Source organism: Elephas maximus, chromosome 19 (assembly GCF_024166365.1).
Source record: "Elephas maximus indicus isolate mEleMax1 chromosome 19, mEleMax1 primary haplotype, whole genome shotgun sequence".
In the NCBI taxonomy this organism is placed as follows: Eukaryota; Metazoa; Chordata; class Mammalia; order Proboscidea; family Elephantidae; genus Elephas; species Elephas maximus.
This window is the reverse complement of record NC_064837.1, coordinates 8,657,695-8,682,786: the sequence shown is the minus strand read 5'-3', so window position 1 is coordinate 8,682,786 and position 25,092 is coordinate 8,657,695. Positions and strand designations below refer to the sequence as shown.

At 46.6% G+C, this 25,092-nt stretch overlaps 1 protein-coding gene and 1 long non-coding RNA gene across 5 annotated transcripts in view; one reads left to right on the top strand and one right to left on the bottom strand.

Annotated features, from left to right (window-relative positions):
• SHISA6 (shisa family member 6) overlaps nucleotides 1-25,092 on the top strand; it is a 384,688-nt gene that overhangs the window by 277,953 nt on the left and 81,643 nt on the right. The gene's annotated exons all lie outside the window — the stretch shown is intronic.
• LOC126062247 (uncharacterized) overlaps nucleotides 3,756-25,092 on the bottom strand; it is a 171,374-nt gene continuing 150,037 nt past the window's right edge. For both annotated transcript variants that reach the window (XR_007514002.1, XR_007514001.1), the window contains exon 3: nucleotides 3,756-5,523. This is a non-coding gene — a long non-coding RNA (uncharacterized LOC126062247). The remainder of the gene's footprint in view (nucleotides 5,524-25,092) is intronic.

The following is a 25,092-nucleotide window of genomic DNA, read 5'->3' as shown; positions in this document are numbered from 1 at the left end:
GACAACAGAACACAAACCCTTCAGTTTGTTCCAAGAACAGCCCAGAAGTTGAGGTTCTCACCTCACCCGGGAGCTCTCTCTCCCCAGCATTCCCAATCTCCACAGAAACTATGGGCGGGGGGCAGGGGGATTGCATTCTATCGTAGCGGCCCAGGGTGCTGAGCTGGGTGCTGTCAGTGTCTGCAATGGATGTGCCACTTACAGATCCTTCTAGTCATTGAAAATCTCTTAGGAGTCTCTTAGCACTCAAAGCAATAAACATTGTTTTCAGATATTCTCGGAATCACCTCTGAATTAAAACTAACTGGTTTTCTCCCATTGAGCATGAAGGACTGAGGTTTGATGGTGGGGGTTCCAAATTCATAAAATCCATATTGTCTTAAAAGGCCCCCACCCTCATTCACCCCGCTCGGTGCATCAGAGCCTCTCCCAGGGTCTTACCCTCATTCTAGCCATTTAAAATGGTAACTGTCAGAAACCTCCTTTGTAAATTTAAACCCATTGCTTTACCTTTCCAATGGTATTCTTCACCAGAGAAGTCATGAAGGTGTTACTGTGCATGCAGGAGGCATTTAATAAATGTATTTTTTATTAAAAGTGAATGAGTGTGAGGAAGATGACTGGAGAGAGGGAGGAGGAACATAAAGGACACTACCGACCCCACCAGATGTGGTTCCACAGGTTTTACTCTGCAGAGGCGCCTGGAGAGGGGCCTTTCTGCTCATGGAGTCAAACGTACTTGGGCCCGTGACCCCCCAGAGGATCCCCGCCTTTTCAAATTCACCCAAAGGCACTGGATGAGCTGGCAGCAGCCTTGCTGCATGTCCTCCGTCCTTCACAGGCAGGAATCAGCAGAAACCTGGGCTGGAGTGAGAAGATCCAAGTTCGAGATGCTGCCACTAACTTAGGCAAGACTCTTCACCTCCGTGGCTCCCGGCATCCACATTCGTCAAACGATGAGCTTGGATGAGAGGGCGGTTTTTCATACCTTGGTTTTTTTTTTTTTTTTGGAGCTGTAGAGCCATGTCCTTGAATGAACTGTTCTCATAAGCCGGTAAGTGAAGCAAATGGCCTCGAGGCTGTGCTGGCTGGAACTGGACATGAGGGGCACGGAGAGGTGAACCCTTTGTCCTCCACCATGGCCATCGCCACACCCCTCCACACATGGCTTGAGAACCGCAGGATTAGTTGACTGTCTCTAACGTTCCCTTTAGCCCTGTATTTCTATGATTTTATAGAACTTGCCAAGCAGAGACACATCTCCTAGTGATTGCAGAGAGCTGCACCCAGTTCCATCGTGTGACCTTACAGTTCACCTGGATGAGGCTTTCAAGGGTGATGAGGACCACGTCTTTCTGGTGGGCCCTCAGCTCCTGCTAGTTGTCATTCAGCCCCTTCTCATCACTGAAGCTTCTAGTTCTTTGCCTCCACCTCTGATCCATCCAGGTCTCTGCTGTGGCGTATTGTCTCTTGATAACAGGAGATACCCAAATGAAGTCAGCCCCCTGTCAGTCCCAGCTCTCTCAGAACCTATCTGTGAATCTCTGCCTAATTGAATAGTCATGATGATCAAGTGAATATTTATGGTGCCAAAAAAACACTCCATACTGTCCTGTCTTCTCCCCCACCTACAAGCAGTCTTGCTAATGCCCGTGTCTTCCCTACACTGTGGCTGGTGCCCCTTCCATCACCCCCAGCGCTGACCCTGCTTTCCACTCACTGCACCCTCCCCCACGGTTGTCCACCCCACCCATCAATCCCACCCGTCAGTCCTCTAAAGCTCAGCCTGCCTCAGTTGTCCAGAGAAGCCTTTTCTGGATGACATCCCCGCCTGTTCAGATGACAGTTACAACATAACTTAAAACCCCTCTTTCAGAACAGAAGCTTCCCATGACTTTTAGGAGGCTAAGCTCTCCATAGGGAAATCCCAACTTTCCACTGGGTCCTCAAAGATAGATACTAACTCCTAACAAAAACAACAAAATAATAACAACTAGCCTTTATTGATGAGGCATTGGTGGTTCAGTGATAGAATTCAATTCACAGCCAGTGCACTTCGTGAGTGGTCACCACCCATCTGTCAGTGGAGGCCTGCATGTTGCTATGAAGCTGAACAGGTTTCAGCAGAGCTTCCAGACTAAGACAGACTAGGAAGAAAGGCTTGGTGATCAACTGGCGAAAATCAGCCAATGAAAACCTACGGATCACAACAGTCCAATCCCGTTGCACATGGGGTTGTCATAAGTTGGGAGCTGACTTCACAGCAGTCAACAAGAGCCTTTTTTGAGCACTTACGATGCTCACTTATGATGTGTCAAAAACTGTAATAAATACTTCACAGGTCTTGTCTTCCTCAAGTCAGACCAGTGAGTAGCTCCTGGGTAATATTACCACTTTCTCAGGCTTCAGTTTTCTCATCTGTAAGATGTATAAATATTTGCCCTGTCGTATTGTGACATGGATGAAGCAATGAAAGGAAATAAGCTTTGATAGCTAGTCAGTGAAACCATTATTAGTTTCTTCTCCTTTTTCCCCCTCGCCTGTTCTTCCCTCTCCATTCCTCTGGGTTCTTTGTCAGGGAACAGGGAAGGCTCAGTGACCCAAGGAGTGAGCTCTGAGCCTTATGGAATGAGACACAGGAGGAGGAGCAGTTATTTCTGTGGCTGCCCTGTTTAGGGTAGCAGCCCATGTGCTAATGAGGATGAATGAGGCTGTGTGCTGGAACAGATCCACACTCCCAGAGGAGGCAGACCATGGGCGCAGACAGTCTGGAGGCTGGGATGAGTGGTCCTGCTGTGAACTCTTGGGCTGGACCAGGCCCCTTGTTTAGTGCACAGAACCACCTTTGTGGCCTTTCTACCGATTGTACATTACCTGGAGACCCAACCCCAGACACATTACCTTTTCCTGGCCCACCTACTCTCCTGAGAAGCAAGATGACACAGCACTGGTCCTAGATTCAGGCAGGTTCTATTTGGATCTGCACCCACCCTCTATGTGGTTCTCAGTAGGTCACCCAACCTTTCAGAGCCTTGGTATCCCACTTGGCAATTTGGGCATAATCTCTGCCTTGTCCACTTCATTGGGTTGTCGTGAGAATTAAATGGAGTCATGGCTATACAAGACTGTGAAGGCAAGATGAACTTCAAATGTCCCTCGTTCCGTGAAGCCTTCATCTTCCCCCCGCAAGCTGAATTAATCTTGCATTGCTGTGCACTGACTCTTGAGTATTAACAACGTGCCCGTTACAGCACTTCTCATGGTCTGCCCTGCTGTCCAGTCGGCTCTGACTCATGACAACCCCATGCACAACAGAACAAAACATTGCCCGGTCCTGCACTATTATGATCATGGGTATGCTCAAGTCCATTGTTACAGCCACTGTGTATTTTAAGTACATTATAGTTTTTCCAGTGCAGGAGGGTCATCTTCCAGCACTATATTGGACAATATACTGTTATGATCCATAGGGTTTTCACTGGCCAATTTTTAGAAGTAGATCATGAGGCCTTTGTTCCTAGTGTCTTAGTCTGGAAGTTCTGCTAAAGCCTGTCCACCATGGGTGACCCTGCTAGTATCTGAAATATCAGTGGTATAGCTTCCAGTATCATATCAACACAAAAGCCATCATAGTACGACAGAAGGGTGGTGGCTTTGGGTTGTAAATTTAATAAAATACAGGCATTTAGGTGACCAGAATACTAATAGTTGCCTTTCTCATGGTATTATTATCACTGGGGAAGAAATGAGAGCCAATATAGTGCAAGGGTTAAAAGCATGCATTTTCAAAATTGAGATATAGTACTAAAATATGAAAAGCACGCTAATCTTAAGTATATAACTCTGTGAGTTTTTAAACATCTGTCTATCTATCTATTCATCCTTCTGTCCTTCCATCAATCCCCCCTTCCTATGTCCGGCACCTAGATAAAAACATGGAACATTTCCATCAGCACACAAGGTTCTCTTATGCCCCTTCCCAGTCTGCCTGTTACCCCCAGAGGTAGCCACTGTTCTGACTTCTATCGTCATCAAATAGCTTTGTCTGTTCTTGGTCTTACTATAAATGGAATTATATGGCATGCACTGTCTTGTGTTTGGCTTTTTACATAACATAGTATTCGTGACAGTCATCCATGCTGTTAGGTGGCAGCTGCCCTGGGTAATAAGGAAGATTCCCATATATCTGTTTGCCTGCCAGACCATAACCTCTATGAGGGCAGGCAGGCAGGGTATGTATCTTAGTCATCTCCACATTCACCATAGCACCTGCTTGATGCTCAATAAATGACAAATGAATGAAGCAACATAGGCCCTTTTCTGCTGGACTCAGCCAGCATGTTTTCTTTGATGTGGTGCTCAAATCTGCAGGTCGGGGAAGGAGGTTCTGGTGAGCCTGAGGGTCAGGTCCATGCAGAGAGAGCTGGTGAGGGAGTGGGAAATAACAGGAGCAGTGCGGAGCCCCTGTGGGAAATGCAGAGTTCACTCCTTCCCTCTACCACTTCCCGGTGTTCAACCACAGAACACATCAAGGCAGGTGGTTGGAGGCTTTGAAGCAATTGCTTCTTGTCTCTGAAATTGCTTCCCTGTCTCCTGGGCAAGGCCCTCAAATGGCTTTTGAGAGCCCCAGCGGTTTAATATCCAGCCTGCTGATAGGAGCGATTGTTCATCAAACCCCAGAACCCAACCGCCTTCAAGAGAGACCATTGACAGTCTCCAATGCAAAGGTCTCAGACAAATGGCTACCGAGTGATTGCCCAACATTAGGCAGCAAACACGATTAAAGGCCAGAAAATAGGACCTGCGAGGGAAGGATGAAGCAATTGGTTTGATTTACTGCGGTGGATAACAAATAACGATGCTCAAGTTGGTAGAAATTTGCTGGAAGAAAGATGGCGGCGTTCAGCTCAGTAAGGACAGCACAGGAAGAGGGGGCATGAACCGCCGCACAAGGGATCTCGTCCAGACGTCCAAAAGGACTTGCCACTGCCTGGCAACTGGCTCGAGCAGGCATGAACCTGGGCTCCCAGAAGAGGCTTCGTAATCAGGTTTTCTTGGTAAGAGTGATGGGCCCCAGTCTGGCAGAGAAAAGTTGCCATCGAGTTGATTCTGGCTCATAGCAATTCCTGTGCGTTAGAGTAGAAGCGTTCTCTGGATGGTTTTCAGTGGACAATTTTCCAGAAGTAGGTCCCAGGCCTTTATTCCGAGACACCTCTGGTGGATTCAAACCTCCGACCTTTCAATTAGCAGCAGAGTATGTTAACCATTTGCACCAACCAGAGACTCCCCTGGGTTTCTACCAGAGAACTCCAAGAAATTTTTTACCTGGGTGCTGGAATATAGACAGTCATGAGCTTTTATACTTCTCCCTTGTGAATAGATCCAGGACTCTTGGATATCCAAGAGACAGGGTGTGTGGGAGCCAGGAGCCAGCCTGACCCTTGGACATCATCAAGTCTTCTACTAGGCAAAGCCCCATCGCTCGGCATGGATCCAGTCACTGGCCCCAGGGCATGGCTGAGCCTGCAGAGAGGTGACAAGTTCCTGAATATCAGTTAATCAACTAGCAACCAACAAAAGCCATAATTAATGGATTATGCCTATGATAACAACTGTGCTTGCAACACAGATTTTCTTTCCAACATAGAATCTTGTCAATTAATTGATGTTTCTAATGGTTTCTGTCTTCATCAGGAGTTATTAGTATACCAGAGAGTGTGTTTCAAATCCGTTAAAAATTACTGAATCTGTTAAAATAAAAATGTGTAATAAACATAAAATCATCTTTTGATGTACATTTAAATCACACAAACTCTATATCCAAAGGTGTGAATGTGGGTACAGTTCACAGTTGTGTTGATGTTGGTGGACAACTGGGTATTAGAGAGATGCAAAGCCATACAAAGAAAAAAAAAAGTATTGGTTGACTAAGAATGAGAGGAAGTGAGAGAAATGGGGCAAAGGGACAGAGAGCAGAGATTAAAGTTTGCTGCTCCCATCCCCCCACCACCCATCTGTCAGTTTGTTGTACTGCGGTGCCTTGTCTGTTGCTATGATGCTGGAAGCTCTGCCATCAGTATTTCAAATATCAGCAGGGTTACCCATGGTGAACAGGCTTCAGTGGAGTTTTCAGATTAAGACATTAGGAAGAAAGTCTGGCGATTTACTTCTGAAAATCAACCAATGAAAACCTATGGGTTACAACAGAATAACATCCAATACAGTGCTGGAAGATGAGCCCCCTAGCTTGAAAGGCACTCAAAATGCACAGTGGCTATAACAATGGACTCCACCATTTTAACATTCATGAAGACGGTGCAGGACTGGAGAACGTTTCATTCCATTATGCATAAGGTTGCCATTTGTTGGCGCTGACTTGATCGGCAACTAGCAGCAACGACACTCCCTTTCCTTCCCTCCTTCCGCTCCCAAGCCCCTAAAGACGAAGGCAAAGTCAGTGTGAATCTATGATCAGTAACACAGGCCCCGAAGGTTGGAAGGCTTACCTAACTAGAAGGCATGCTAACGATGGCACTGGGAAGGGTTTCTCCCCATAGTGGGCCACAAGACTTATCTATGTCCCAAGACCACCAATTCTAGTCTTAACCCAGATGACAACCATGTGTGTGTAGCCAGTGGGAATGGATGAGGGAACACTCTCACTTCCACTGAGCCCAAGATAGAACACTGCTGAGGCTGCCAAGAGGTCAAGTTATTAGCAGGATCTTCTCTATGGGAACCACCAGCATTATGACCGATGTTAGCAGCTTGCAACAAGAGCAACTTGTGATGAGTGCAGCTCATAGTGCATTTTCCTTTACTTCCTCCTTCCTGAGATGATAAACATGGCTGACAGTGTTTTGTCAACTACAGCCCCCTATATAATTTTAAGAGACATTTCATTTATTTAACAAACATTTGAATACCTGCTAGAGCTCGGCATTGTGCCAGGTGCTGGGGATGCAGCAGTGAATACACGAAACGCTGGCCATGTCCCTGTTTATTTAGACAGATGATAAGTAAACAAAATGACTAGTTTAGTTGATTACACATTGTGTCCATGCAGTGACAGAGATGAACAGATGTGTGCAGGAGAATAATAAGGTTGGCCTCTTTAGAGAGATCAGGTTTGGCCTCAGAGAAGTTTTTTAAACTGAGATTTGGAAGCTGTAGGAAGCCAGCAGGGAAAAGGTAGAGAAGGAGCCCCTCACACAGATGCAACAAGAAGCACAGAGGCCCCAAGGAGGGAAGAACATGACTGGTCCTGGGCAATGAAGGCTGAGGAACATCAAGGAGTTTGGATTTTATTCCAAGGGCAGTGGGATGGTTTGCAGCGGGGGTGTGACTGGATCAAATTAATGTTCTGAAAAGATCAGCTTGGCAGCTATGTGAAGACTGGATTCAGGGAGCAGAGCACTCAGCTAGGAGGGTGTTGCGGTGGTGTGGTCCAGAGAGGTGACAGCACCTTGGGCAATGGTTGGATTCAGGGTGTGTTTTGGAGAAACAGAACTGGCTGTTGAATAGGGCTACAGAAGAGCATTATAGAGGGTTATAGTGAGGGGAAGAAGAATCAAGGCTAACCTGTAAGTCTCTGGCTTTGGACACTGGTTGGTTGGTGGTGCCATTTTTGAAATAGAAAGACTGGGGCAAGAATGTGCTTGGGAGTGAAGCGTTGTTACTATTAGCATCATACTCATCACCATAATTATTAGTAATGATTTCCCCGCACACACTCAGGTCTCAGAAAGGGGGTACTATTAGTATCAGCTTCGGGTTTGTTCTTTCTGTACCACAGTCTCTCTTCCTGAACGTTGGAGTTCTCATTCCTGACTCCAGATTAGAGCTTCCTCAGCACTGTTGACATTTTGGATGGGGTAATTCTTTGTGGTTGGGGCTGTCCTGTGTATCATCAGATGTTTGGCACCAATCTGGCCTCCACTCACTAGGTGCCAGTAGCACCCTTCCTCCAAGTCATGGCAATCAAAAATGTCTCCAGACATGGACAGTTGTCCTCTGTGAGACAGAATTGTCCCTGGTTGAGAACTATTGCTCTAGAAGGATAGATCTGGGGCATGGGAGCTGGGAAGAGCACTGATGTGTTTATTTAGGTAGAACAGCCTGATGGTTGCGTGGAAGTTCTCTGATCTGTCCATCTCTTGAATCAAGGCATATCCTGCAGCTTCTGGGCAAAGTGCAGCCTGGGAGTGACAGGTGGGGACTGGGAGATGGCCTCACTCAGCAGCAAAAGAAAGGGAACCAAAATAAATTGGACTCATGCCAGGTGCTGCCTCCTGATTTTTCTCGTTTAATCCCCATGACCACCCTTTTTACACACAGGGAAGCAGAGGCGTTCAGAGACCGAGTTGCATGCTTGTGATGATGAGGTCACCGAGTGCTGGAGGCAGGGTTTGAACTCAGGTCTTTGACACCAGGCCTTGCACTCTTCCCTGGTAGTCGCAGCTGCCTTTGCTGGGGACTGTGACACGACTTGAAATGCAGCTGTGTCCGGGGATGCCACAGCTTCAGAAAGGAGAAATGTGGAAATCTGTGACCCCTTCTCCTGCCTCCAGTTACACCCCTGTTCTCCCAGCTGGCACCTCTGGTCCAAGCCTGCGGGGACTCATTGATGAAGTTCAGCATGTCATTCGTGGGACATTTTATTGGAGAGGTCTCTGGGCTGCTGTCCAGCCTCCACCCACCACCCACCACCACCACGATCCCCACCAGCAGCCTTTCACATCCTCTCAGGCCAGGTCCCTCACAAAAGCACAGTCACACCATTATTAAAAGACAGCAACTTTCGAGCTAAACACATCAAGCTTTCTTCAGAGACTTATTAAAGCCTGGGGCTTCCTTACTAACAGTTATACGAGCATAATTTCATTCCTGAGATGCTCCCCCTTCCAAGAATTGCAAGCACACCCTGCTCCTCCCCAGATACTCAGACTGCCACCTCACTGGGAAGTCAGGCCCGCACCTCTGAGGTCTTGTCAGAAGTTCCCGGGCTCAGTTCCTCAAGGGATGTGAAGGCATTGGCTTTCTCACTTGGTCACAGTGATCTTCAACCCGATCCAGTCCACAAACCGCATCACAGTGAGAAAGGGCTACTCTATAAGTTCCTGGCCTGATAGAATTTTGTGCTTGATTTCAACTCATAACGACCTTATAGGACAGAGTAGAACTGCCCCATAGGGTTTCCAGGGAGCCGTTAGTAGATTCAAACTACCAGCCTTTTGGTTGGAAGCTGAGCTCTTGACCACTGTACCACCAGGGCTCCACAGTTCCTAGCAAATTCCCTATCAAATTCAATAAATGTTTACTAACTCAATGATTAGATGGAAAGATGAATAGGAAGATCGAGGATGGATGGATGGACAGACGGACGGAAAGGTGGAGAGAAGAAAGGGGGAGGGAGGGAAAAAGGAAGGAGGGAAGGAAGGGAGAGAGGGAGGGACGAAGGAAGAAGGAAGAACAGGAAGAAGGGAGGAGGAAAGGAAGGACACATTAAGAAAACTACAGATCGTTTGCCCTACTTGAACTCACTTTGCCAATTCATAAAATCCCATTAGAAATCATGCAACCAAGATTTGGACTTTTTATGAAACACCAGTGAGATATTATATAGTTTCTTCTTTTTGATTTTTTGTTAATCAAACATGTAAGGTGAAGAGTAAAGAGCTATACAAACTTAGATTTTTTTCTTATGAAGCTGACTGTGTCTATAAATCATAGCATCATATGACTATGACTTTAAAATCTGCCTAATGAAAAATCTAGATGTGGAACATGGACTTATTCACTTTTTCAAGGGATTGTTGAGAAGAGGTTTACCATTCAGGATAGCTGATGGAGACATGAGACTGCGGATGGAATACAGGCTCCGCTGGGACCTTCAACAAGTTGCTTAACCTCTGTGAGCCTGTTTCCTCATCCACACCAGTCAAGCCAGCTGCTGTCAGGTCAACTACAACTCATGGCAACCCCATGTGTGTCAGAATAGAACTATGCTCCATAGGATTTCCAATGGCTGATTTTTTAAGAAATGGATTACCAGGCCTTTTTTCCAAGGCACCTCTGGGTGGACTCAAACCTTCGACCTTTCAGGTACCAGCCAAGCGCGTTAACCGTTTGCACCATCCAGGGACTCCTTCTTTATCCATAAAGTGAAGATAATAATGGTATCCACTTCAAAAAGGGTATTGAACCAATGAGATGCTTGTAAAGCTTTTTACACAGGGTTTGGCTTTTAGCAATAATAGCTGTTATTATTCTTCACTTTTCTAGATGATTCCCAGCTCCTTTAAGTAGTGAAAAGCCTTTATGACTCTTTTAAAAGGTTTTTATTTTTTAACAAAAATGAAGAAAAGGAAGGTGAAAATGAGTTGCTTTAAGGAAAGAAGACGAAGTTACAGCCCCTGCTCCTCCAATCCCACCCTCCAGCTCTTAAATGCTTTTAACAGAATTGGTTCCAACATTTTGCTATGCTTTATTATATATCCGTATATGTGTGCAGGAGTCTCTGGGTGGTGCAAACAGTTAACGTGCTTGGCTGCTAACCGAAAGGTTGGTGGTTCCAGTCCACTCAGAGGCACCTGAAAGAAAGGCCTGGTGGCCTACTTCCAAAAAACTAGCCATTGAAAACCCTATGGAGCACAGTTCTACCCTGACAGATATGGCATTGCCAGGAGTCAGAGTCAACTCCACAGCAAACTGGTTTTTTATATACGTATATAACACATACAGAAATCCTTGTGGCATAGTGGTTAAGAGCTACAGCTGCTGACCAAAAGGTCGGCAGTTCGAATCCACCAGGTACTCCTTGGAACCCTATGGGGCAGTTCTACTCTGTCCTATAGGATCATTATGAGTCGGAATTGACTCGACATCAACAGGTGGGTTGGTTGGTTGGTTTATAACGTATCTTTTTATGTAGAAGTGAGATCATGCTGTCTGCATTGTACTGGTCTGGAACTGGTTTATCTCACCAGCCAACATGTCTCCTGGTCTGCTCATCCAGATCTATTGTGTTCTTTCTTCAATAGTTACGTGGTATTTCACAGTATAAACGCACCATCGTTTCTTTAGCCTGTCCCCTGTTGATGGACACTTAGGTTGTAATTCTCATGCATCTCAAGTGTGATAGGATATGATATGAAAACCTTTTGTTTACACATTTTGGAAAAACACATTAAGCACATTTGAGAAAGGCTATTGAAGATTCAACAGAGGGTTGACAGAGTTGTTATTTTAGAATTTGCCTAAATTTACAATACACCATAAGCCATATACATGATCAAGAGACTTCATTTTGTTTCCTTCTGTTTGGATCAATTTTTATCAGTATCATAATCAGCTCAGTCCCCATGCCCACCCTGGGCCCATCACCCAAAGAGCACATTTTTCATAGATTTGGGTGTTGGGGAGAGAGGCTCCATTTTTATCTTGCCTGAGTGACCCTCAAGCCTCATCACCTTAGGAAAGGCATGGCAGAAGGTAAAACTGGCCACCTCAGCCCAATCGCAGCTTTTCTTCCCACATAGGCACCCTTCACAGGCTCATTTCCCTGAAATAGTTTATATTCCCTGGAGAAAGAGCCCAGAACGCTCACAGTCCTGCTGTGGAAGAAGGTCCCATCCTGCCCCGAGGCAAAGAAAACAATCAAGCAAAAAATACATCTCATTTCATAGGCACCATGTTCACGCTCTTCGTTTAAGGAATCAAAAAGCCACCACCTTGAGTATGTTTCTCCTTTCTCTGGGACATTCAGTCGCTCCATGTTACTTACCACAAGATTTAACTGCTCACACAAGCACTCATCTGCAACCACTTGGCCTCTAGTGCCTGTTCTCTGGAAAGGGTCTCTGCAAAGGATCCACTCCCACCTTCCCAACACACTGCACCCCTTCCCGCCTCCCCCCGTTGTTCTCTCTGCCATCCTATCTCCGCCTACCTAAGCCCTACATGGTGGCAGCACTGGCCGAAAAGGCTTTTTATAAAGAAGGGTGGGGAACCCAAGGCCCACAACCCTAGCACCACCTCTTCTGAAGTGGCTTGCTCAGACATGGAAACGTACAACCTCAAGTCCCCACAGTCTGTCCCCATGGAGAAGAGATAACTGAATGGCCTTGTGATCACAGTTGTTTTAGATTGAATTATGCCCCCCCAAAATATGCTTTGGAATCCTAACTCACACCTGTGCCTGTAATCCCATTTGGGACGAGGATTATGTTAATGACGCCATGTCAGTGTAGCCTGTGTCCTAAACCTGATCCTGTCTGAGTGACATAAGGAGCAAATTAGATACAGAGACAAGCACAAGCGGGGGATGACAGATGCCACGTGAAGATCGCCAAGGAACCGAGGAACGCTGGGGCTACAGAAGCTGAAAGGGACAAGGATCTTCCCTGGGAGCAGACAGAGAGCTCTCTCCTACAGCTGGTGCCCAGAATCCGGACTTCTAGCCTCTTGAGATTAGAGAAAATTAATTTTTGTTCTTTACACCCCCCCTGCAGTATTTCTGATACGTGATTATACAGTCTAGAAAACTAGACTGTATAATCTTATGGGTGTTCCTGACTGACTCACTCACCTGTCTGTTTTCCAAGACTCTGCCTTCAGTTGAGCTGCCACACAGCGCCCTCCTAGTCCCTGCGAGTGTGTTTCTAAAACAAAGAGCACACGCCTGGAATCAGAAGTCTGAGGTTCTGATTCCACTTCTGCCTCTTACTAGCTCTTTGGCCTTGGGCAAGTGGGTTATGTGGACATCAGTCCCTCCTCTACGAACTGGCAAGACTGGATGAAGATCCTGCTGGCTTTTCAATTCTAGGACCTGCCAGTCAGTCCTCTCATAACTGGGATCTTGGAGGGGGACAGAGAGAACAGGAATTGTGTGTTTGCTGCGATTGAAGGAAATTTCCCAACTCTACCATGTCCATATCTTAGCTTTTTCAGGGGTCTTTAGTATTTTTTTTAGTATAGGACATTGTAGGTTCAGTGGTAGAAGTCTTGCCTTCAGTGCAGAAGACCTGGATTTGATTCCCTTCCCACCCAACGCACTTTGTACGCAGCCACTACCCACTGTCAGGGAGGCTTGGGCGTTGCTATGATGCTGAACAGGTTTCAGCAGAGCTTCCAGACCCAGATGGACAAGAAAGAAAGGCCTGGCGATCTACTCCCAAAAACCAGCCAGTGAAAACCCTCTGGAACACAACAGTCTGATCCACAGCCAGTCATGGGAATGGTGCAAGGCCAGGCAGTGTTTCCTTCTGCTGTGTGTGGTCTGCCACGAGGCAGGGGCCGATAGGACAGCAGGTAACAATCACAACAACTAGTGCATTAGAACTGAGTGTGTAACAAAGTGGGGGAAAGGAAGCCACGTTTACTGAACCAGAATGTTTGGGTGATCAGAGTTCACTGCATACCACCACCATAGTCATCCAGACTCTGGTGTCTGCATCCCCCCTTTCAAGGGCTGTCTTCTTGTTGGCTCTCTGTGTAAAAGTGCAGGATTCATTTCTTATGGCTGCTGTAATCAGTTCTCATAAGCTTAGTGGCTTAAAGCAATACAAAACTATCGTCTTACAGTTCTGGAGGTCAGAAGTTTAAACTGGGGTCACAGGACCAATATCAAGGTGTCAGCAGTCCTGCATTCCTTCAGGGAAGCACTAGGGGAGATCTGTTTCCTTGCCTTTCCCAGCTGCCCTCATTCTTGGCCCCTTCCTCATGTCACATTCCCTTGTCTGACTCCTAGGCTCCTCCTTCTTCTTTTAAGGACCCCTGTGATGACACTGGGATAACCCAGGACCGTCTGCCTACCTCAGGATCCTCAACTTACTCACAGCTGCAAAGTTCCTGGCCTGGTAGGGTAGCATAGCATATTGGAGACACCTTTGGGGGCCATCACTCGGCCTGCCTCCTGTGTGTTGGCACCCACCAGTCCTGACCCACCCTGCAGCTTGCACCTCCCCACGCCCGTCTTTGTGGGTCTTTGTCCACAGTCAGACTTCTCTTTCCCTGGACCACCCACCCATCCATTCCCTTCTCTGCTCCTCCTCTAAAGCCCTGCTTACTCGAGGTCTCCTAAGTGCTTTTTCTGAGAATTTGGGGTCCACAGGGGCAAATACAAGTGGAGAGCAGGAAACAGCTTCTAACTTGACATCAGACATCACTGTCCTAGGAATTTCCTGTCATTGCCTTCCACGGGGACTTTCTCACAGCCCCATTTCCCTCTACGGTGGTGTGGCTGAGCTCCTCCTCTCTGCGCAGGTATCACCCTCAAGCAGATAAAGTTGCTGCTAGACAAACCCCCATCTCTCCTGCCTAGGCCGACTTTCTGCAAGTCCTAAAGGTCATTAAACGCCTGCTCAGCAATGGGCCCTAGGTCTGTGCCTTCAGGCTCAGCAGCCATGAGCAACACGAGAAGCTTTGAAATGACAGGTTTTTTCTTTAACCTGGAATATCCCTCTCACTAGTGTCAGTAACCTTATGGGGAACGTTACCAAGATGTATTCTCAAGTTGTCCAGAGTTAGCGCCCCTGGGACTTCTAATTTTTCATTCATTCAGTATTTACTGAGCATCTAGTATGTCCAAGTACTGTTCTTGGCCCCAGGGTTGTAACGATGAACAAGCTAGAGGTGGTCTCTAGAGAGCTGATGGACCAGCAAGGAAGACACACGTGTGTTTGTCCACATGCAGGCACACACGCACAGACACACGCATAACACACACACACAGACACATAATGCACATGCACACACACATGCAGACACACACAGACACACACATACAGACACACAACACACAGACATAGGCACATACACATAACACACGCACAACTCATTCACACTCAGGAGAGAGTTCAGGTTTAATTTAATTTAAATATAACCCCTCCCCCCATTTCTAAATTTCCAATATCACTTCTAATTTCTGTCTTCTTGACCATGATATGACAGAGGTTCTCAAAGACTACTCTGCCTCCTCTATCACTTCTCAGATGGCAAAAAGGTGTGCCAGCATGACTTCATCTCTGCTTAAGCGAAGTTAGAGGAAGATGGGCCAGGCCAGCGCCTGTCCCTGCGGCCTTGGTAGCCAAACCAGATGCACTTTAGAGCCGCCAGCTTAGGCAGGCCCAGCTACTCCCTAGGGCTCTCACAGGGACCTCTTTTCTCTCTGCCTTGGCTGGGTCTCTGCTCTCGGGGAGTGGGAATCTCCCAGGGGTTAAAGGGCCTCTTCTTGAAGCTCCTGTTGGGGAACAATACCCTGTTCCCAGAGCGCAGTGGGCTGAACAGATTCAGGGTTAGTGCCCAGAGGCAGGTGTGTTTTGGGTGCCCCCCATCCAGATCACAGAGGAGAGAGGGTTCGCCTCCCCTCATATCCCACCGTCCACTGTGTGCAGCAGATATCCTTGTTCCTCTTAGATACAGCTTCTAAAATCTTCCAAGCTTCCAGAATCTCTGTGATATGAGTGGGTGGTTTATGTTTTCTTCCAAAAGCTTATGGAGGCATAAAACGTTAAAGCTGGAAGGAACCTCGGAGAATAGACAGATTATTTAATTATTTAATTAATATCTTTAGCGCCAGGGAGATGAGTTCCTTCATTGCGTTTCCCTGGCCGGCTTGCATCCACTGCTGCTTCGCTGCTCTTTCCCTACCCCACTCTCCCAGCTAGCTCTCGCCTTGAAAACCATCTGTGAGGCTTCCTGAGTTCCTGAAACACTGTCTACGTGGTCCATCGGTCCTCTCTCCTATCCTTACACACAGCCATGACTTCTGTCCGCTTCCAGCATTGTAACTGGGTTACAAAGGGACAGGTGGGGTACAGACCAGGCCGAGATTTAATAAGTGAATGGGGACAGAACCCAACCAGGGCCATCCTCCAGGGTGCAGCCTGGATGCAAGGGCTTTTGAGAAAGTGGGTTACTGGGCCTGATTCTGCACGTCCAGTGAGATCTGAGGCAGGCTTGAGGCCCATGTTCCTCTGAACACCAATCTTAGGACAGCACAAACCAACAAGCAAACAAACAAACCTGTTGCCAACAAGCAGATTCCAACTCATTGCGACCCTACATGATAAAGTAGAACTGCCCCTCCATAGGGTTTCCAAGGAGCAGCTGGTGAACTTGAACTGTCAATCTATTGATTAGCAACTGAGCTCTGAACCACTGCACCACTAGGAGAGAGGGAACCCTGATATACCAGGGTTATTCTTGGAATAACAGGACCAAACCAAACTCATTGCCATCAACTGGTTCTGACTCATGGTGACCCCACGTGTTACACAGGACAGCTGGGCTCCATAGGGCTTTCCTGACTGTAATCTTTATGAAAGCAGATCACCAGGGCTTTCTTTCATGGCATTGCTGGGCAGGTTCCAATTGCCAACCTTTTGGTTAGTAGCCAGGTGCAAACCGTTTGCACCACCCAGGGACCTTAGGAGAGAGGGAACCATGGTACCTCAAGGTTATTCTTGGAGACATAACAGGACAGCACCTGGATTTGTCAGCCACAGAGGCTAATTCAAGCCCGATTCTCAAAAGGGGGAAGCTCGAAGCCTCCTGTTCCTTTTAAAGGGAGAAGGCACAGGGTGACTCCATGAGTTGCAACCACAAAGCTACCCAAACTCCCCTACCCCTGAGGTTCCTGTCTAGAGTACAGGTCAGTGTCACTGGGAGGGGGCATCAGGGTGTCCCTGTGTCCACCACCACGGGCCTCACTCCTCTGTATGGGCCCACAAGGGTCAGAACTTCCCCAGCCAGGGAAGCCCGAGATCCTGCCCCACACTTTGAGTTTTAGGGCTTTACTATGGGTGCCAACCTTCTCCAAGAGACCTTGCCTAAACCTGGGCAAGAGGAGAGCAGGCTGCTGTAGCACCCCATTCACCGAGTCTTGGGTCATAGCTTACTAGGTCAGTGTGTCCTTCTTGTCCAACCCCCTATGAGCAAGAAGCCATCACCCATCTGTCAGGTTATCATCCTGTAGTGGCTAGCATGTTGCTGTTATACTGGGAGCTATGCCACCAGTATTTCAAATGCCAGCAGGGTCACACATGGTGGACAGGTTTCAGTGGAGCTTCCAGACTAAGAAAGACTAGGAAGAAAGGCCTGATGATCTACTTCTGGATATTAGGCAACAAAAACCCTATGGATCACAACTTGCTTGCTTTGGACTCGTCATCAGGAGAGATCAGTCACTGGAGGACGACATCATATTTGGTGAAGAGAAGGGCCAACGAGGGTGAAGAAGACTCTTGGCAAGATGGATTGGCATGACAGCCAGAACAATGGACTTGAACATGCCAACGACTGTGAGGATGACCTAGGACCAGGCAACATTACTTCCTGTTGTACATAAGGTCCGTGAGTCATAGACAACTCAATGGCACCTAACACAACAACATGACCAAGAAAGGCTTCCCTGCAGAGGCCTCAACCATCACCTGTCGTCCGCTGGCCATCGCTGCTGCTACCATTTCTTCTGAAGTAACTTGTTGTCCCCAGTGCCCTCCCAAGGACAGAAACTGTCTCTCGTGCAGAGCTAACAAGCAGAATGATCCCTGTGTTAGGTGGAATTATTGTTCCCCAAAGATATCCACGACCGAATCCCCAAAACTGTGACTATGTTACCTTCCATGGCAAAATGGACTATGCAGATGTGATTATGTTAGGGATCTTGCGATAGGGAGATAAGCCTGGATTACCCAAGTGGGCCTGATGTGACCACAACGGTCCTTATAAGAGGGAGGTGAGAATCAGTCACAGAGACAGACTGGCAGATGCTGTGCTGCTGGCATTGAAGATGGAAGAAGAGGCCACAAGCCCAGGATACAGTCAGCTTCTAGAAGCTGGAAAGGACAAGGGCCTCCAGGAGGAACTCAGCGCTGTTGACACCTTGACTTTAGCCCGGTGAGACCTACTTTAGACTTCCGACCTCCAGAATTGTGAGGTAATAAATTGGTGTTGGTTTCAGTCACTAATTTGGTGATAATTTGCTATAGCAGCCATTAAAGGCAAAAATAAAAACCAAACATGTTGCTGTCGAGTTGCTTCTGACAACCCTACAGGACAGACTCATAGCAGCGCCATAGAATTTCCAAGGTGTAAACCTTCATGGAAGCAGATTGCCACATCTTTCTCTCGAGGAGCGGCTGGTGGATCCAAAATGCCAGCCTTTTGATTAGCAGCTGAGTGCTTAACCACTACGCCACCAGGATGGTTTAGGAAACTAATACACCCCTTAAGGAGGAGGAAACCAGAGTAGGGGTTGGGGATGTCCCATCTTATAGACAAGGCTCAAATGAGCTAAAAGGGCCTCAGAGGAGGCAACCTCAGAATTCCTCCTTCATGGCTCCCTCTCCAGCTCTGGCCTTTTCTCCTCCTCCTCCCTGCTTCTCCCACCACCTGCCAGAGCTGCAGCTCCAGCCTCACTTGCCCCAGGAGGAAGCAACTGTCTCCTCTAAGTGTACCCGCCTGGCCTCAACAGCTCCAGCTCTCTGGGGCCCCACAGCTGCCATGATTCTGCTGAGCGAAGCCCTGCTGCCCTTAGCTCTGCTCTTGTGGCCTGGCCAACTCTGAGCATCTTTGTTGTTCTCCACTCTGCATTTCTCCATTACAAACAACTGATTAGGAACACCCAGCGAGAAGGAGGTCAGGGGCAGTGTCACAGATTGAATTGTGTCCCCTAAAAATATGTGTATGAATTTGGCTAGGCCATGATTCCCAGTACTGTGTGATTGTCCACCATTTTATCATTTGATGTGTTTTTCCTCTGTGTTGTAAATCCTGCGTCTATGATATTAATGAGGGGGTATAGGCTGCAGTTATGTCAGTGAGGCAAGACTCAATCTAGAAGATTGGATTGTGTCTTGAGCCAATTTCTTTTGGGATATAAAAGAGAGAAGTGAGCAAAGAGACAGGGGGACCTCATACTACCAAGAAAACAGTGCCAGGAGCAGAGCACATCCTTTGGGCCTGGGGTTCCCTCATAGAGAAGCTCCTAGTCCAGGGCAAGATTGATGAGAAGGACCTTCCTCCAGAGTTGACACAGAGAAAGCCTTCCCCTGAAGCTGATGCCCTGAATTTGGACTTCTAGCCTACTGAAAGGCTGTGAGAAAATTAATTTCTCTTGGTTAAAGCCATCCACTTGTGGTATTTCTGTTATAGCAGCACTAGATAACTAAGACAGGCAGGTTCCTTACAGGTATCAGTCCCAGAGGTGTGTGCAAAAATCTGCTGAAGCCCTCACCTTCTCTTGTTTATCAGGAGTCTCCCCCTCAGGGAAACCCAAAGGTCACCCCGAGCCCCAACGTTTTGATTCTCTTCCTTGAGGATAATGATACACACCCTGAGGACCTGCTGGGATCCGGCCTGCGGAGGAGCAGCAGCCCCTCTGCAGGCTCCGCCCCAGGGCGACTGCAGGCCGGTGAAACCGGACCAGCAAGGAAAGCTGCGGGAGACAGGAGTTCAGGAAGCGGGAGACAGGAGTTCAGGAAGCGTTCAGGTCACGGCTGGGCACCTGCAGGGCACGTGGGGCAGGCAGGGGGAAGTCGTCTGTTTCACCCTGACAAATGGGCCGTGGTATCTCCCACCACTCTCTCCTGGCAGGAGACAAACGTCTCCCCTGAAAGGAGCACTTGAGGAAGGGGCGAGCAGAGATTACGGACTCTAACAAGGATTGTGCAGTTCCGGGGGCTGCCAAGTGTGAGGAGTTGTCACAATCCCTGACTCTAAAGGGCCACGGGAGGGGAGAGCTCCAGAACCCCGAGAAGGCATGGAGAGGGCCGCCTGACAGGAGCTGGGGCCAAGCCACGGGGCCCAGAGGAGGTTCCCCGGGCTGCGGAGTCACCCTGGCCCACGGCGACCCCACGCGTGTCGGAGGAGAACTGTGCTCCATGAGGCTTTCACTTTTTGGTTTTTTGGAAGTAGATCACCAGGCCTTTCTTCCAAGGTGCCTCTGAGTGGCCTAAAAAATTCACCCTTTCGGTTAGCAGCCAAGTGCGTTAACGGTTTCCACCACCCAGGGACTCCAGGCGTGAGCTAGGAGAATACGTATCTGCCTGGCTTCCTTCTTCACCGACTCTGCCATCTCCTGATGGTGCCTCTCGCCAGAAACCAGAGGCCCAAGAAGCTTGGGGTGTAGAGTGGAGAAGGTGGAGAGGGATTTGGAGAAGCTGATGGAAGGTACCAGCAGACTCACTTTCCAACACACTGGTCTCCTTTCTGTTCTCCAACATGCCAAACCCCCTCTTGACTTTCATGTCTTAGCTCAAACGTCATCTCCTTAGAAGTGGCCTTCACCAACCTCTCCAACTAGAGTAACTGCACTGCCCCTCATGGTAGCTTCCATAGCACTCACCACTATCTGTAACCCACTTGTTTGTTCCTTGGTTACTCATCTACGGTCTGTCTCTAGACTGGGACACTTGGATCTTTATGACCCACTGGAATATAAGCCTCTAAGATGAGGGACTTTGCTTTTCTCTTTCTTGATTGTACCTCTAGCAACTAGCACTGTGCCAGACATATATTCTCAACACTTGTTGAATGGATCAATAAACTGACTTTGAGTCAACGAATGAGTGAAACAGAAATCAGAAGTATGAGTAGGAGTTATCCAGGTGAGGTGATGTGCTGCCACACCAGACAGAAGGCCAGGAGAAGCATGACATAGCCAGGTTCAGCCTGATGTCATAGGGCTCCCGTCGGCCATAGGCTCTCCCTGACTCTGAGGAGTGTTGTCTACATGGCGGTGCTCTCCTTCAATGTGATTCCCTCATAGGTGCTAAGAAGGCGGCCACACTCCCGACATGATTGCTTGGAAGACAGGGAAATGTCACATCCTCCTTTAGCTTCCTAGTCACCAAACTAGTCACATAAACTTACACCAACTCAGGACCTGAGTGGGAAGCAGCAACCAGGATGGAACACGGAGGGTCTTCTAAGGAGGGCCTAACTGTTCTACTACTGGGGCTATTCCAAATTGAGTTGGATTTCTTCTCATTTAAAGACATCAGTTCACGGAAGGAGGAAATGAAGTATACTTAAAAATACATAAACCAAAAAAACCCGTTGCCGTCGAGTTGAACATGGAGGATGTAAAAAGTAAGCATAGCACTCCAAGAATAGAGATAGACAATTACTTTCCAAAAAGTACTTAAAAAACATATATAAATGTCAGATGGGATCTATTTTAACTGAAATAAAAAAGACCATATACTTAATAAAATGTGAGCTGCAACCTGAGGTAGTAAAACAACGGACTGAAGATATCTTTAAGGGCAGGATAGGTTAAGGAAAGAATGGAAGGTAGCAAATAATGCCACATGAAATGGCAGTGGGAGCAACAAAGAGAAAAGCAGATTCCATAAGAAATATCAACATGATGTGAAGGACAAGCTGTTCTCCAGATGCTGGAACAAAAAGGACTAAGAGATCAAAGTGGCCAGAGAAGGGACCTTGGAATTTTAGCTCAGAGAGGAGAAAACCAACATAGAGATAAAAAGAGTTCTTGTGAAGACATGACATTTCAAGAAGAGGAACAGAATCAATAGAAAGAGCAAGACAGAATAGAAGAAAATATTCCTGAATGTAGAAAGACTTGAATGGATAAACGGAATGGACTCACCAGGCACGATAAATTTAAAGGTAACAGTACACAGACATTTATTAGTGATTTTCTTATAAATTTCAAGGATAAAGGAAGAATTCTACAAAGCACTAGGAAATCAATTAAAAAAAAAAAAAAAAAGCTACCTGTGTTAGCTTCCGAAAGCTGCTGTAACAAAGTACTACAAACTTGGTGGCTTCAAACAACAGAAGTGTATTCTTTCACAGTCTGAAGGCTAAAAGTCCAACATCAGGGGGTCAGCAGGAGCATTCCTCTCTCTAAAGCTCTGGGGGAGGAGCCTTCCTTACCTAGTCCTAGTTTCTGCTGCTTGCCAGGAATCTGTAGCGCTCTGTGGCTTGTAGACACCTCACTGTAATCTCTGCCTCTGTCGTCACATGGCATTCCCCCAGTGCCTCTGTCTCTACGTCTAAATTTCCCTCCTCTTATGACGATACCAGTCACTTAATTAGGGCCCATCATAATCCAGTATGACCTAATCTTAATTTGATTATGTGTGCAAAGACTCACATGCACAAGTAATAGGGGTTACAACTTGGCCCTATCTTGGGGAAAACTTAAACAAGTCAGATTTGCTGCAGAGATCTCCATAACATAATATTGCCTAAACTCCAGAGGACAGCAGACACACAGTGGAGGAAAAGGTGATGATCCAAGGACACACCAGCTAACTAAGGGATCATTTACTTTTCAAGGCTATAGAAAGACTTTCTCAGACATGAAAAATTCCAAAAATACACCACACAGATTTTCTTTCCTTAAAAAATATGCTAAGATGTATACATCACAACCAAAAGGGCTCCCAAAAGGCAACATTCGGTGGTGGTGAACGTGGAAGTCTCGCAAACTTACAAATCTGAGGAAGGGTCTTGGTCACCTAGTGCTGCTGTAACAGAAATACCACAAGTGGATGGCTTTAACAAAGAGACATTTATTCTCTCACGGTCCAGTAGGCTAGAAGTCAGAATTCAGGGTGCCAGCTCCAGGGGAAGGTTTTCTCTTTCTTTTGGCTCTGGGGGAAGGTCCTTGTCATCAGTCTTCCCTTCCTCTGGGAGTATCTCAACGCAGGAACCTCAGGTCCAAAGGATGCACTCTGCTCCCAGCACTGCTTTCTTTCTTTCTTTTTTTTTTAATTTTTATTTTGCTTTAAGTGAAAGTCGACAAATCAAGTCAGTTTCTCATACAAAAATTTACATACACCTTGTTATATACTCCTAGTTACTCTCCCCGTAATGAGACAGCACACTCCTTCCCTCCACTTTCTTTTATCGTGTCCATTCAGCCAGCTTCTGACCACCTCATCTCTCCTCCAGACAGGAGATGCCCAGATAGTCTCACGCATCCACTCGATCCAAGAAGCTCACCCCACACCAGTATCATTTTCTATCCCATAGTCCAGTCCAACCCCTGTCTGAAGAGCTGGCTTTGGAAATGGTTCCTGTCTTGGGCTAAGAGCAGGTCTGGGGACCATGACCTCCGGGGTCCTTCTAGACTCAGTCAGACGATTAAGTCTGGTCTTTTTACGAAAATTTGGGGTCTGCATCCCACTGCTGTCCTGCTCCCTCAGGGGTTTTCTGTTGTGTTCCCTGTCAGGGCAGTCATCGGCCATAGCCAGGCACCAACTAGTTTTTCTGGTCTCAGGCTAATGTAGCCTTTGGTTCACGTGGCCCTTTCTGTCTCCTGGACTCACAATTTCTTTGTGTCTTTGGTGTTCTTCATTCTCCTTTGCTCCACGTGGGCTGAGACCAATTGATGCATCTTAGATGGCTGCTTGTTAGCGTTTAATACCCGAGAAGCCACTCTCCAAAGTGGGACACAGAATGTTTTCTTAATAGATTTTATTATGCCAGTTGACTTAGATGTCCCCTGAAAACATGGTCCCCAAGCTCCCTCTGTTCCCCTCCCCCCCCCCCCCACCGCTATGCTGGCCTTCAAAGCGTTCCGTTTATTCAGGAAACTTCTTTGCTTTTGGTTTTGTCCATTTGTGCTGATCTCTCCTGAATTGTGTGTTGTCTTTCCTTTCACCTAAAATAGTTCTTATCTACTAATTAGTGAAAACTCCTCTCCCTCCCTCTCTACTCTTGTAAACATCAAAGAATATTTTCTTCTCTGTTTAAACGATTTCTTGAGTTTTTATAATAGTGGTCTCATACAATATTTGCCCTTTTGCAACTGACTAATTTCACTCAGTATAGTGCCTTCCAGATTCTTTCATGTTATGAAATGTTTCACGGATTCATCATTGTTCTTTATTGATGGGTAGTATTCCACTGTGTGACTATACCAAAATTTATTTATCCATTCATGTGTTGATGGGCAGCTTGGTTGCTTCCATCTTTTTGCTGTTGTAAACAGGGCTGCAATGAACATGGGTATGCATATATTTGTTTATGTAAAGGCTCTTATTTCTCTAGGATATATTCCAAGGAGTGGGATTGCTGGATCCCATGGTAGTTCTATTTCTAGCTTTTTAAGGACACGCCAAATTGATTTCCAAAGTGGTTGTACCATTTTACATTTCCACCGGCAGTGTATAAGTGTTCCAGTCTCTCTACAACCTCTCCAACATTTATTATTTTGTTTTTTAGATTAACGTCAGCCTCGTTGGATTGAGATAGAATCTCATTGTAGTTTTGATTTGCATTTCTCTAATGGCTAATGATTGTGAGCATTTCCTCACGTATCTGTTAACTACCTGAATGTCTTCTTTAGTGAAGTACCTGTTCATATCTTTTGCCCATTTTTAAATTGGGTTACTTGTCTTTTTGTAGTGGAGTTTTTGCAGTATCATGTAGATTTTGGAGATCAGACGCTGACTGGAAATGTCATAGCTAAAAACTTTCTCCCAGTCTGCAGGTAATCTTTTTACTCTTTTGGTGAAGTCTTTGTTTGAGCATAGGTGTTTGATTTTTTAGGAGCTCCCAGTTATCTAGTTTCTCATATGCATTCTTATTAATGTTTTGTATACTGTTTATGCCATGTATTAGGGCTTCTATTTTTTCTTCAATGATTTTTGTCATTTTAGATTTTATATTTAGGTCTTTGATCCATTTTGAGTTGGTTTTTATGCATGGTGTGAGGTATGGGTCTTGTTTCATTTTTTTGCAGATGGATATCCAGTTATGCCAGCACCATTTGTTAAACAGACAATCTTTTCCCCATTTAACTGACTTTGGGCCTTTGTCAAATATCAGTTGCTCATGTGTGGATGGATTTATGTCTGGATTCTCAATTCTGTTCCATTGGTCTATGTATCTGTTGTTGTACCAGTACCAGGCTGTTTTGACTACTGTGGCAGTATAATAGGTTCTAAAATCAGATAGAGTGAGGCCTCCCACTTTGTTCTTCTTTTTCAGTAATGCTTTACTTTTCTGGGGCCTCTTTCCTTTCCATATGAAGTTGGTAGTTTGTTTCTCCATCTCATTAAAAAATGTCATTAGAATTTGGATCAGAATTACATTGTATCTATAGAT